The sequence below is a fragment of the Loxodonta africana genome, unplaced genomic scaffold (assembly GCF_030014295.1).
Source record: "Loxodonta africana isolate mLoxAfr1 unplaced genomic scaffold, mLoxAfr1.hap2 scaffold_34, whole genome shotgun sequence".
NCBI lineage: Eukaryota > Metazoa > Chordata > Mammalia > Proboscidea > Elephantidae > Loxodonta > Loxodonta africana.
Window position 1 is genome coordinate 1,192,317 of NW_026975055.1, and position 13,682 is coordinate 1,205,998.

General features: G+C 44.4%; 1 long non-coding RNA gene across 4 annotated transcripts in view; it reads right to left on the minus strand.

Annotated features, from left to right (window-relative positions):
* Positions 1-737: 737 nt before the first annotated feature.
* LOC135229524 (uncharacterized) overlaps positions 738-13,682 on the minus strand; it is a 507,916-nt gene continuing 494,971 nt past the window's right edge. For 3 of the 4 annotated variants that reach the window (XR_010320217.1, XR_010320213.1, XR_010320210.1), the window contains 2 exons: positions 12,693-12,840; positions 738-5,635 (listed from right to left, as the gene is read on the minus strand). This is a non-coding gene — a long non-coding RNA (uncharacterized LOC135229524). Of the gene's footprint in view, positions 5,636-8,372; positions 12,439-12,692; positions 12,841-13,682 lie in introns of those variants that run through there. The other variant, XR_010320216.1, reaches the window with a different exon arrangement.

Below are 13,682 nucleotides of genomic sequence, written 5' to 3' on the forward strand. Positions count from 1 at the left end.
GGGTCTGAAGAGTCCACCCTGGTCTCCAGCGACTCATCATCTCAGCACACACTTTGCCAGCACACATGGAATCCGCCTCTCTCCACGAATCCGCCTCCTGCTAGGAAACACCGGATGGCACTCAGCCAAAGGAGAACACAGGCAAAGTCAAAAAAGCCCGCATTTTCAAGATTTTGCTTCTGCTGGGCCACAGCCGCCGGTGGCACACTGCATGTGCGTCACTTCTCCAAAGACAAGGCCGAAATCTGGACATCCAGGGCCCCAGCAGTCCAGAGTCTTCGTATGGCGGCATACTCTGCGGATGGTGCCACCTATTTGCCAAGTACAGGAGGGAGGTCTGTGCCCTAGACTGGCTCCGCTAGGGCTCCACGACCTCAGCTATTTTCCGACACCTTTGACCCGTGCCCTCTTGAGTGTGTGATCTCTAGTTACACTCCTCCTCTGACCACTCTCAATCCGCCACCTGCGGATACCTGAGCGTGGAAATCAACACCTATCACTAGCTGCAGGGTCACAGGTCACTAGGTGTCTAGGCTCAGGCTGACCTTGGCTGTCTTCTGCCCAGGCAAGGAGCCTAACCCTTCAAAGGAAATGAGGACACGTGCTCACTGGCCGACATCCTTTCTTTCATCCACACAGCGGTCTAGATGAGGGTAAAGAGGCCACGTAGGCCAGGTGAAGCCTGAGCGCGGGGCCTAAGGCTTCTTTCCCAATCACCACGGAGACAGCCACCGGAAGGCTGGTCGGTACTTCTGACGGGGACGGGTCACAAACACTGAGCCAATAGAAGTCCAGCCTAACCGGCCAGTTCTGCAGAGCCCTCCATTGTACCCATGGACACACAACAGGCCCTTGTGTCTTTGGCCACAAAATCGAGGGCACCAGGGAATAACTTGACAATAGCCAATCCCTGATGTGGACACGTTCGACACACTGGGACAGCAGGCAGGTACCTCTTTACCACTTACGCTAGGATGTCAGTAGGCAAGGTGCCGTTCCTCAGCATCTATGGCCCCTCTCTGGATGTTTTCATTCAGAGAAATCTCTTCCTTCTACCCCTGAGACACATCACAAGTATGAGGGGCCTGACAGAGAGCCTGGAGATGAAACGGGGGAGGCTTCTGGCTGGACCGCTTCCCCGTGGGTAGACAATAGCAGGTAGTCTCTCTGGAAGGTCTTAGCTTCTGTTGATTGACATGGGCAATAGGTAGGGGTGGTCCCTGGCCAGGTGGAGCTTGTGGGCAGATGCAACCTCTCCGGCGACGAATAATCCCGCTGCTGCTTTGTTTGGTGAAAACCTCCCCCCGCCAACTCGGATGGGCAGAGAACATTGACCCACACCTGCCAGGGGCCTTTCCTGGGACTAAAGATCCCAACCTGGTCTCAACGTCATCACCCTCTCAGCACACACCTTTCCTGCACACATAATCCTGCCTTTCTCTGTCAGTGCCTTATCCTACTAGGGAACAAAGCATGCCGCTCAAAAAGGCCGATGCCGGGGAAATCGAGGAGACACTGCCATTTTCCAAATTTTTGCTGTCTACGTGTCCCCGCCTCCGGTGCGAGGCTGCGTATGTGGCCGGGCTCCGAAGGCAAGGCCGCAATCCTGGCAGCCTGGGCCCCGGCAGTCCGATGGTTTATGGACGTGGGGACACGGATGACCTGTTTGCCACATACAGGAGAAATCCTTCGGCCCTTCACTGGCTCGCCATTCAGCTCCACGACGTCCACTCCTAGCCGTGGCCTTTGGCCGGTGCCCCATTCAACGTGTGCTCAGGAGCCATGTTTCTCCACCCATCACTATCATTCTGCCACCAGGGGATATGTGAGTGTGGGAGTCACCGTCTGTCACCGGCTGACCTTGGCTGTCTTCTGCCCAGGCAAGGAGCCTAACCCTTCAAAGGAAATGAGGACACGTACTCACTGGTCGACATCCTTTAACCAACACTGAGTCCCTGGTCAGCATCCTGGTGTCCTGGCAAGAAGAGCCAGGCATCTCCAGGAGCATCTGGAGGAGGAGACAAGGGCTGAAGAGACTGCCACACCTACTGGTGCTGCTACACATGTGGGAGACCTGGCTGCAGAGGGTGCAGGCATGGCCTGAAGGTCAAAGGAGAAGCATCTGAAGACGTGCTAGGCCTCTTAGACTGAGAGAAGCGGGATGTCTGGACTGAAAATATGCACCCTTCAGGGAAGAACTTCATTCAGGCTTCTTAAACCCACTTCACCTGGAAGATCCATCCTTTTAGCCTTGTGCCCCTTCCACGCCCCCTCTATTACGTGGAGAGATCCAGCCCTAGAGCACCATGGTGGAAGTAGGCCCAGGATAGCTGTCCGAAGACATGAGATCCACTCAAAAGCTCCCCCTGCCAAGGAGAGAAGAGGACAAGACTCATCTGCAGATGAGGTCTCAGGGCCCTGAGAATGAGCATAATGTTGGTAAGGAAAGAGAAAAGGGATTTCAGTGGGACATGGAAGTCTGAGAAAGAGCCTCTGCAAAGATAGCTCTAAGGGAGGTGTGATTGTGAAGGTGGGCTGGTCACTGAGTTCTTTGTAGTACAAGGTACCAGACAGAAGCCAGACTCTGGGGGGAATCTGCCTGCCGGTGAGCAGTGGGCATAAAACCCTAAACCAATGAGAATCGAATCCCTTCCCAGCAGCTTCTGCACAGATCAGTGATGTTTGCTTGGTCTTTGTCTTTTCTGTGGTCTAACCTGATCTGTCCTGAGATCAGAGAGTTGGAATAGAAAAGCCTGACTGAGATGAAACGAGCAAAGAGAAGACAAGGCCTCCTAAATCTGGTGAAGACAGAACACAGATAACCAAAGGTGAGGATGGGAAGAAACAGATTGAGTTCCAAGTCCCATCCACAGTATCCCAGGGCCTGGGAATCCCTGGAAGTGCCAGAGGTGTGTACTCCCTGGGAGATGCGACCCCAAGTGTCAGAGGTAGCCCTATGGAGCAAGGAAGGGAGGGCAGGGCCTCTAGGATGGGCACTTCCATACAGGCTGCCCATGTGAATTTCTCAGAGTGACCGTGACAGATCCTGAGAGGGACAGTTTGAGGCAAAGGAAAGTAAGTTTTCTGAAGAGGGGTGAATTCCACAGTCTCCTGATAATGAAACAGAAATCCCGTCCTGCTCAGAGGTACTGAGTAGGAGGGATTGTGAATTCCCATCCTGCACAGAGGTTGGCTGGGAAGTTCAACTGTCTAAAGACAATGTGGCCAAAGTCTTCTTTATCTTTCAAAGATGTATCTTTAACTTCCTGCAAATTCAATCCTGAAAAAAAGCCTAGAATATACAAGTGTGGGTTTTTCAGGAGAGCAACAAGGGGAGAAGGTGATAGTGGCATATCAGAGAAGGAGAACAATAGTCTAATGGTCCCCGTGTTACTTAATGAATCACACATGGTGTCCAGCATTCTTCCTTATCTGTAGACATGTAAATGCAGTAGATGTTTGAGCAATAACTGAATTAATCCTCACAGAATTCTTTTTGGCCATTTCCAGGCATAGAGACCAGAAGAAGTCATTAGTTACAAGAGCAAGCAATAATTCGCTGGTCTGAATTTTGTTCAGTTTCTGTGTTTGCCCTTCACAGATGGATAAAAGTCTCTGAATCTGGCATTGAAGACAGTGTTTTCTCTATTGTTATGGATTGAATAGTGTCCCCCAAAATGTGTGTCAACCTGGCCAGACCCTGATTCCCAGTATTGTGTGGTTGTCCTGCATTTTGTGATCTGATGTGATTACTTATGTGTTGTAAATTCTAACCTCTGTGATGTTAATGAGGCAGGATTAGAGGCAGTTAGGTTAATGAGGGAGGACACAATCTACAGGATTAGGGTGAGTCTTGAGTCAGTCTCTTTTGACATAAAAAGAGAAAAGTGAGCAGAAATGAGAGGGACCTCATACCACCAAGGAAGAAGTGCCTGGAGTGGAGCAGGTCTTTTTGACCCAGTGTCCACAGGCTGAGAACTTCCTAGGCCAGGGGAAGATAGATGACAAGGACTTTCCCCCAGAGCCACAAAGAGAGAAAGCTTTCTCCTAGAGCTGGTGCCCTGACTTCAAACTTGTTGCTTCTTAAACTGTGAGAGAATAAGCTTCTGTTTGTTAAAGCCATCCACTTGTGGTATCTCTGCTATAGCCACACTAGATAACTAAAAAACACATATATAAAATAGTCAAAACAGAAAAAAAGTTTCAAATACACACACATACACGTATGATGTTATTAACTTTAAAAGGTTTTACATTCTTATAACATATTTAACAATAGAGACTTGTATATAGAAGTTATAATAAGAGCCACCCCCTCATAAGTATATTGTACCTGCTCCCCAAAGTGTCCAGTGTCCAAAGATACATATGTACCCTTTTACACACTGCTTTTTGCCGGGACACACGTAAGTACATTCATTTGTTTGTTTTTATGGAAATTAGGTCACACTCTACCCATGTTTTTCTCTGAATCACTCTTCACTTGACAATTTTTCATGGTTCCTCTAAATCAGCAGACATGGAAGAAGCACTCTTTTTGGTTCTTCTCATTTTTAACTCCCACCACTCTTCTGTCAGTTTGTTGTAGTGTGGTGGCTTGCATGTTGCTGTGATGTTAGAAGCTATGCCACCGGTATTTCAAATACCACCAGGTTCACACATGGTAGACAGCTTTGAGTGGAGCTCTGGATTTAGACAGACTAGGAAAAAGGACCTAGTGATCTATTTCTAAAAAAAACTGGCCAGTGAAATCTTCCAAATAGTACTGGAACACTGTCTGATTGAATGACAGAGGATAACCCCTTAGGTTGGAAGGCACTCAAAATACGAGTGGGGAAGAGCTACCTCCTCAAAGTAGATCCCACTTTAATGACATTTCCTGATGGGGCATAACTCATAATGAGAAGAAACTGATGCAAATATCCTTTAATAATCAGAATGTGGAATGAAGGAAGTATGAATCTAGGGAAATTGGAAGTCATCAAAAATCAAATGGAATGCATAAAGGTCAGTAATCCAAGGCATTAGTTAGCTGAAATAGCTTGGTTTTGGACATTTTAAACTAGACAATGATATGTCCTACTATGCCAGGATTGAGATACTGAAGAGAATGGCATCATATTCATCGATAAAAAGAACATTTCAAGATCTTTTCTGAAGTACAACATTACGAGCAATAGGATAATATCCACAGGCCTACCAGGAAGACCAGTTAATAAGACTATTATTCAAATTTACACACAAATCATGAATGTGAAAGATGAACAAGTTGAAGGTTTTTACCAAGTTATGCAGTTTGAAACTGATCAAATGTGATGCATTGATCAATCATTTAGAATGCGAAGTTGAAAACAAAGCAGACAAATCAGCAGTTGGAAAATAAGGTATTGATGATAGAAATGACAATGAAGCTTACATGATAGAATTTGGCAAGACCAATGACTTATTCATTGCACATACCTTTCATCAGGAACATAAACGGTGACTATACTCATGAACCATTCCAGGCAGAATAGACAGGAATCAAATTTGTGGAAGGTGATGATGGAGAAGGTCAATACCATGAGTCAGAATCAGGCCAGGGGCTGACTGCAGAACAGATGATCAGTTGCTCATATTCACGTTCAAGTTGAAGCTGAAGAAAATTAAAACAGGTCCATGAGTCAAAGTAAGCCCTTGAGTATATCAAACCTGAATTTAGAGAGCATCTCAAGAATAGATTTGATGCACTGCACACTAATGATCGAAGACCAGAGTAGTTGTGGGATGATAGCAAGGACATCATATATGAAAAAAAACAAAAAGTCATTAGAAAGACAGGAAAGAAAGCAAAGACCAAAGAGGATGTCACAAGAGACTCTGAATCTTGCTCTTGAATGTACAGTAGCTAAAGAGAATGGAAGGAAAAATAAAGTAAAAGAGCTCAATAGAATACCTGAAAGGGAAGCTGGAGAAGACAAGGTATGATAATATAATGTGAACAGATCTGGAGTTAGAAAACCAAAAGGGAAGAAAACACCTGGCATTTCTCAAGCTGAAAGAACTGAAGGAAATATTCAAGCCTCTAGGTGCAATACTGAAGGATTCTATGGGCAAAATATCGAACAACACAGGAAACATCAAAAGAAGATGGAAGGAATACACAGACTCAATACACCAAAAAGAACTGGTCAACGTTCAACCATATCAGAAGGTAGCATAGGATCAAGAGCTGATGGTACTGAAGGAAGAACTCCAAGCTGCACTGAAGAAAAAAGGCACTGGCAAAAAACACGGCTCCAGGAATTGATGGCGTACCAAATGAGATGTTTCAACACACGGATGCAGTGCTGAAGGCGCTCACTTGTCTATTCCAATATATTTGGAAGACAGCTACCTGACCAAATGACTGAAAGAGATCTATATGTGTGCCCATTCAAAGAGAGGTGGTCCAACACAATGCGGAAATTATCAAGCAATGTCATTAACATCAGACGCAAGAAAAATTTTGCTGAATATAATTTAAAAACAGTTGCAGCAGTGCACAGACAGGGAACTACCAAAAATTCAAGCTGGATTCAGAGGAAGACATGGAACATGGGATATCATTTCTGATGTCTGATGGATCTTGGCTGAAAGTAGAGAATATCAGTAAGATGTTTACCTATTTTTGTTTACTATACAAGCACACTCAACTGTGTGGCTCATGACAAATTATGGATAGCTTAGCAAAGAATGGGAATTCCAGAACACTTAACTGTATTCATGCGGAATATGTACATAGACCAAGAGGCAGTCATTTGAGTAGGGCAAGGGGATACTGTGTGGTTTAAAATCAGAAAGTTATGTGTCATGGTGGTATCCTTTCACCATACTTACTCAATCTGTATGCTGAGCAAATAATCTGAGAAGCTGGTCTGTAAGAAGAACATGGCATTAGTTTTGGAGAAAGATTCACTAACAACCTATGATATGCAGCTGATACGACCTTGCTTGCTGAAAGTAAAGAGGACTTGAAGCAGTTACTGATGAAGAGCAACCACTACACCCTTCAGTATGGATTACACCTCAACATAAAGAAAACAAAAATACTCACAACTGGACCAGTAAGCAACACCATGATAAATAGAGAAAACACTGAAGTCATCAAGCATTTCATTTAACTTGAATCCATAATCAATGCCCACAGAAGCAGCAGTCAAGAATTCAAACAATGTATTTCACTGGGCAAATTTATTGCAAAAGACCTCCTTAAAGTGTTGAGAAAGAAAGATGTCACTTTGAGGACTAAGGTGTGCCTGAGCAAAGCCATGATATTTTCTATCACCTCACATGCTTGAGCAAGTTAGACAATGAATACGGAAAACCAAAGAACTGATTCATTTAAAATATGGTGTTGGCAAAGAATACTGAATATACCATGGACTGCCAGAAGAATAAACAAATCCATCTGGGAAGAAGTACACCAAGAATGCACCTTAGAAGCAAGGATGGCGAGACTTCGTCTCACGTGCCTTGGACATATTTTCAGGAGGGACCTGTCCCAGGAGAGGCTCATCATGCTTGGAGAAGCTGAGGGTCAGAAAAAAAGAGGAAGGTGCTCAACAACATGAACTGACACAATGGCTGCAAGAATGGGCTCAAACATAGCAATGATTGTGAGGATGGTTCAGGATCAGGCAGTGTTTCATTCTGTTTTACACAGGATCGATGGCATCTAACAGCCACAACTAACATATGTATGCGTATATATATGTATGTGTGCGTGTGTGTGTGTATGTATATATATATATACCCATTGCCGTCAAGTCAGTTCCAACTCATAGTGACCTTACAGGACAGAGTAGAACTGCCCCACAGAGTTCCCAAGGAGCGCCTGGTGGATTCGAACTGCTAACCTTTTGGTTAGCAGCTATAGCTATTAACCATTATGCGACTAGGGTTTCCATACACACACACACACACACACATATATATACACACACACTCATATATATGTGTGTGTGTGTGTGTATATATATATATGTTCTCTTCACTAGTTTTGCACCTCTAGAGATCCCAGGCTAAGACATTTGGTACCTACACTGGTTCTAGAGGAACCAAATCTTAAGGATGAGTTTTCTGAATTGATTCTCAAGTCTGGCTAATCTTAAAGGCACTGATGACTGTCTCCAGGAGTAAACAGGCTATTGCTAATCCATGGTGGAGGTGACAATAGAAATACGCAAAATACTACTACCACTGGATCAAATATTTGTGAGAGACAAGGCTCTGCCTGATTATATATTTGATACTTTTCTATAATTTTGTCAGCATAAGAATAATAAGGAAGCTGCTTGGTTGGTCCTGCTTTTGCTAGCCACACTGGTGAATGAAAGAAAAGGACTCAAAGCTCAAGCACCACATACAAGATCTGAAAGCTGCCACCTGTGCCCAGAAAGAAAACCATATTTCTTATAGTAACAAGGCTAATGCTGCCAAAAATAAACTCAGATTCTTATCATAAGAGTGACTGAATTAAAGCGCCGGTTGAATATCCGACCTCAAATGGTGTCTGAAGTTAGAGTGAGGGCATTGATTGGGAAGAAATGGGATCCTGAAACTTGGGATGAGGACATATGGGCAGACAGTCAGAAAGCGGGGGACAATGAACCTCCAATTTCTGTTGAATCGCTCTTCCTAACAGAACCAGATCTTTTACTACCATCTGAAGAGATTCTCTAACTTTGCCTGCTAAGGCACCCTTCCCAGTAAAACAATTATCCCTTCCACCTCCATCTGATGAGATTACCCCAGCTGTGCCTGAAGTGTCTTGTTTGAGTTGTCTCCTGGGGTGGTGTCTGGGGCATTGCCTGGGGCATCACCTTAGGCAGATGCCTTATAAGACACGGCTGAACATCCCACTGCCACCACCCATTTTTGCTTCTAGACCTATACCTAGGCTTCAGTCCCAACAAGCCCCCAAAGGTGAACTATAAAGTGTGACCCAGGAGAAGGTATGCTAAACTCCTAAAGAACTGCTTGATTTTTCTAATATATACATACAGAAACCTGGTGAATATGTGTGGGAATGGCTATTCCAGGTGTGGGATAATGGTGCAAGCAACATAAAGGTGGATTAGTCTGAGTTTATTGATATAGGCCCAGGAAGCATAGATTCTTCATTCAGTGTTTCAGCTTGAGAGGTTAGAAAAGGATCTCATAGTTTATTTGGTTGGTTTACTGAAGCATGGATTAAGTGGTGGCCTACAATAAATCAAGTGGAAATGGCAGATCTGCCATTGTATAATGTAGGAGAAGGTAACCAAAGGCTGAGGGAAATTGGAATGTTAGAATGGATTTATTAGGCTGGACCCACAGACCCACACACGGAGTGCCCAGGGGGCTCTCTTTTTACCATAGCGGTGAGGTACAAATTTGGGAAGCAAGCCCCAGCATTACTGAAGACTTCTGTGGTTGCTATTTTATGTAAGTAAGAGTCCACAGTGAGAACTGCCCTAACTGAATTAAGACACCTAACTACAATGCAGTTGACTGGAGCCCATGGTGGTAGCAGCCAAGTGGTGGCACTCAATCAACAAAGACAAGATGGGTGTGGTTACCATAACAGACAGTAGAGTCAAAGCAGTAATCAGAATAGTCTGCTCGCATGGATTTATGGCATTGGCTACTTAGTCATAGTGTCCCTGGGAGTGAAAGAACTGGGAAATGTACATCTCCTGGTACCTAGTGTCTTAGACATCTAACGCTCCTGTAACAGAAATACCACAAACGGATGACTTTAACAAAGAAAATTATTCCCTCACAGTCCAGGAGGCTCTGTAAGTCCAAATTCAGGGTGCCAATTCCAGGGGAAGGCTTTTTTTCTCCGTCACTCCTAGGGGAAGGTCTTTGTCACCAATCTTCCCCTGGACAAGAAGGTTCTCAGCACAGGGATCCTAGGTCCAAAGGATGCACTGCTCCTGACACTTCTTTCTTGGTGGTACTGAGGTCCCCCTGTCTCTCTGCTCTTTTCTCTTTTATATCTCAAAAGAGATGGACTTAAAACACAACTTAATCTTGTAGATTGAGCCCTGCCTCCTTAACATAACTGCTTCAAATCCTCGATCATTAACATCATAGAGGTAGGATTTACAATACATTGGAAAATCACATCAGCTGACAAAATGGTGGATAATCGCACAATACTGGGAAGCATAGCCTAGTCAAGCTGATATATACATTTTGGGAAGACAGAATTTAATCCGTAACACCTAGTATGCAGCTATCGACCTGTTAATGCCTTTTTCTCCATACCTGTTTCGAAGTATCACCAGAAACAGTGTGCCTTCTCTCTGACCTAAGTATATAAGGACCAAATAATATAGAGGAATCTCTGTTACATTTTCTCCATCTTACCGTTATTTGGCCTCATAGGCAGACCCAGTCACTTAATTGCACAGCAGAATGAAGAGATTAAAGCCCCTACATTCTTGCCAGTGGACCAGGAAGGTAGCTGCTCAGACATCAGAGAGCCTCAGAGAGACAGAGAAGAGGCGGCTCAAGAGAGGGATACCATAAAGTTGTTTTTCATACCCCCCCCCATAGTTGCATATGCTTTGCTCTGACCCTAAGAAGTAGATCAATCCTTTGAGAACTGCATTATGGGTTAGAACACCAACAAGGTCCCAGACTGGGTGACACTCCCATAGATTACATCCAAATATCACCGCAAAGTCTTCAAAATCTGAACCGACATCTGAGCCACAGCATACAGAAGGTGGGAAAGAACCTGCAACCTGAACATAACTGGGTCAAGTGATTCCTAAAACAAACAACATCAACATTTTCTGTAAGTCTTGGAATCATAGACAAAAACTTTAAAAAGCTACTTTAACCATGCTCAAAGAAGTAACAGGCACACCTTAGAAAAACAGAAAAATACATAGAAACCATTCACAAATGAAAATTTTAGACAGGAAAAATAGAAAAATAGAGATAAATAATTCACTTGATCAGCTCTACAGCGGAATGCTGTTGACAGACAAAAGGATCAATGAGATGAAAACAGTTCAACTGAAAATATCCAATCTGAAAAAAAAATGAACAGAGCCTCAAAATAATCCAAAAATATCTAACATTTATTTATTGGAATTCCATAAGGTGTAGAGAAAATATGTGGTGTAGAAAAAAGTATCTGAAGAAATACTGGCTCAACACTTTCCCAATTTGTTGAAAGACATAAACTTACAGATTCAAGAAGCTATGCAAACTCCAACAAGTTAAACTCACATAATTTTACGCCCAAATGCCTCACGGTCAATTGTGGAATAACAAGGACCAAGAAAGTATCTTCAAAGAAGCTAGAGAGAAAACAACTCATTTCACACAGGAAAAACAATTGGAATGACTCCGTATTCATCATCAGAAGCCATGGAGGCCAAAAGGCTGTGAAAACAACATTTTTTCAACACCGAAAGAAAAGAAACATTAACCCAGTATTCTATAGGCTGTTATTTCCTTCATGAGTAAAGGAAAAATATTGACATTCTCAGGTGAAGGACGCTTAAGAGAATTCATCGCCACCAGACTTGTTCTAAATGAAACACTAAAGGAAGTTCTTCAGGTGGTAGACTTGGAATTTCAGGAATTATGGAAAGCAACAAAGTCGAAAGTACCTTCTGAAGTTCACCCTTCAGCCAAAGATTAGACAGGTCTATAAAACAAACAATAACACACGTGAAGAAAGTGTTTCTTAGTTCAATCGTGTGTATGAGACCAAAAGTGCAAAACCTGCCCAAAAGCACAGAAAAGAGGGCAGGATGGAACAGGAATCATGGCGGATGGAAACGGGGAACTAGAGCATAGAAGAGAATACTGACACATCATGAATATTGCCACCAATGTCACAAAACAATTGTGCATAAATGGCTGAACAAGAAAGTAATTTGCTCTGTAAAGTTTCAAATAAAACACAATAGAAAATTTTTAAAAAGTGGTAGGTATCTGGGTAAACATATTATGCCAACCCTGCTGTCACTGCACAACATGGCGCAGGACTCCCCTCTTTGGAAAGACTTTCTAGCCTATTGGAAACACTTTGGAATATACTCTTGGTGGCAAATTAGTATTAGAGAATGGGATTAATTTGGAAAATATGAGATGTCTGTACTCATGTCTGGTGAATAAACTGGATAATAACATTTTCAGAGCGAAATGAGATGTTCTAACAGAAAAATAGGCCTGAATTCCCACCTGGGCCATGAGCCTAATCTGAAGGCCTTTCCCAGAGAGGCATTTCAGGCACTTCTAGAACAGCAGGAGCACTGGGGTATGCACGTATCAACCTCCCCCAGGGCCTTCTCTGAGGAGTAAGTACCTGCTTTAATACTAAGCTTAGTGGTTCATAAATAGTCATTCTGCATAAGGTCTTCAGGTTCAAGTCTGTAATCCAGCTGGGATTCTGTGTGTGCTGCATCTCTGCATCAAAAGAACATACTTCTAGAAGCAGAATGCCAGGAGAGAGGCTGTTGGGCAGTTGGGGGTGGAGGGTGCTGTGCAGACAGGGGTGCCCAAGGGAGGCACAATATAGTCATTCTGCAGGAGGTCTAGTCATTCTGCATAAGAATTAGAATGCTTCTGTCAATGCATAATAGTTTACTTGCAGCACATAAACAAAGTGACTGAAGGACAAAGTCAAATAGTAAACCAAGCCACTCCCTGTCAGTCCTTACCTGAGAGGGTCTTCATCAGGACTTCCGGGGATGGAGAAGGAAACAGTAAACGCTGATTTATTTTACCTCTTCCTTCCTCAAGAAACAGGAACTGGTGTTAAGATGTCAGGTGTCAAGCCCCAAACTCCTCTTCTGGTCTGTATTTAAGCTGTATAATAAAACTGGGAATCAGGCAATCAGCCGTGAGCAGACAGACCCAGGAGTATTCCCAGTGCCCCACATCTTTGAGCTCCAATGAGATCCTGTTCTTAGTTACTACATTAGCAGAGGAGCTGAAAGACTGAAATTCCGTGTTTTAAGGCAACTTGGGCTTCAAACAGTCACTTATTGCTAAAGTCGTATTTCTCTGTGTTAATTTATGATCCTTAACTCAAATCCGGAGTTTGGAGCTCATTTTGATAACTCCTCATTAGTCTGCATAGACTAGAGTCTGCTCACAGTCAGGGATGACAATGGAGGAAACAAAGTCCCTAGCCCAGAGGAGGGACTGCTCCCCATATTTGGGGCAATGCCCCTGGGAAGCATCAGCGAGGTGCACTTTGGCCTCTGTGGCTTTGCCTTCTGCTCCTGGAATTGCACCCTGGGGGCCTCCATATGCAGACCCAGAGTCCCTGGGTGACCACAACTCCCGCCCTTCTGGGTCATCGTCCGGACACACATTGTGATATGCTTCCTGCCCTCCTTTCCAGCATAAGCGCTGCGATCACAAGTGGCAGAACCAGTTCTCAGGTCCAGACTCTAGACCTTGCCCTCCTTGGCCTTAGGCTTCCCCTAGTCCTGGTGGAACCTGCAAGCACCCGGCTGGGCGGGCTTGGGCCTGTCTCAAAAGGCTCATGGCGCACGCGGGTTCCGCCTCCTTGGAGTCTGTGGGCTTGCGGTGGGCAGCCCGGCATCTCCTGCCTCCCTCGGGCGCCCTCTCTGAGCAGCGGCTCCCCTCCCCCTACCCCGCCAACCACCCAACAGTCGCACTGCCTGCTTTCTGCTTCTAGA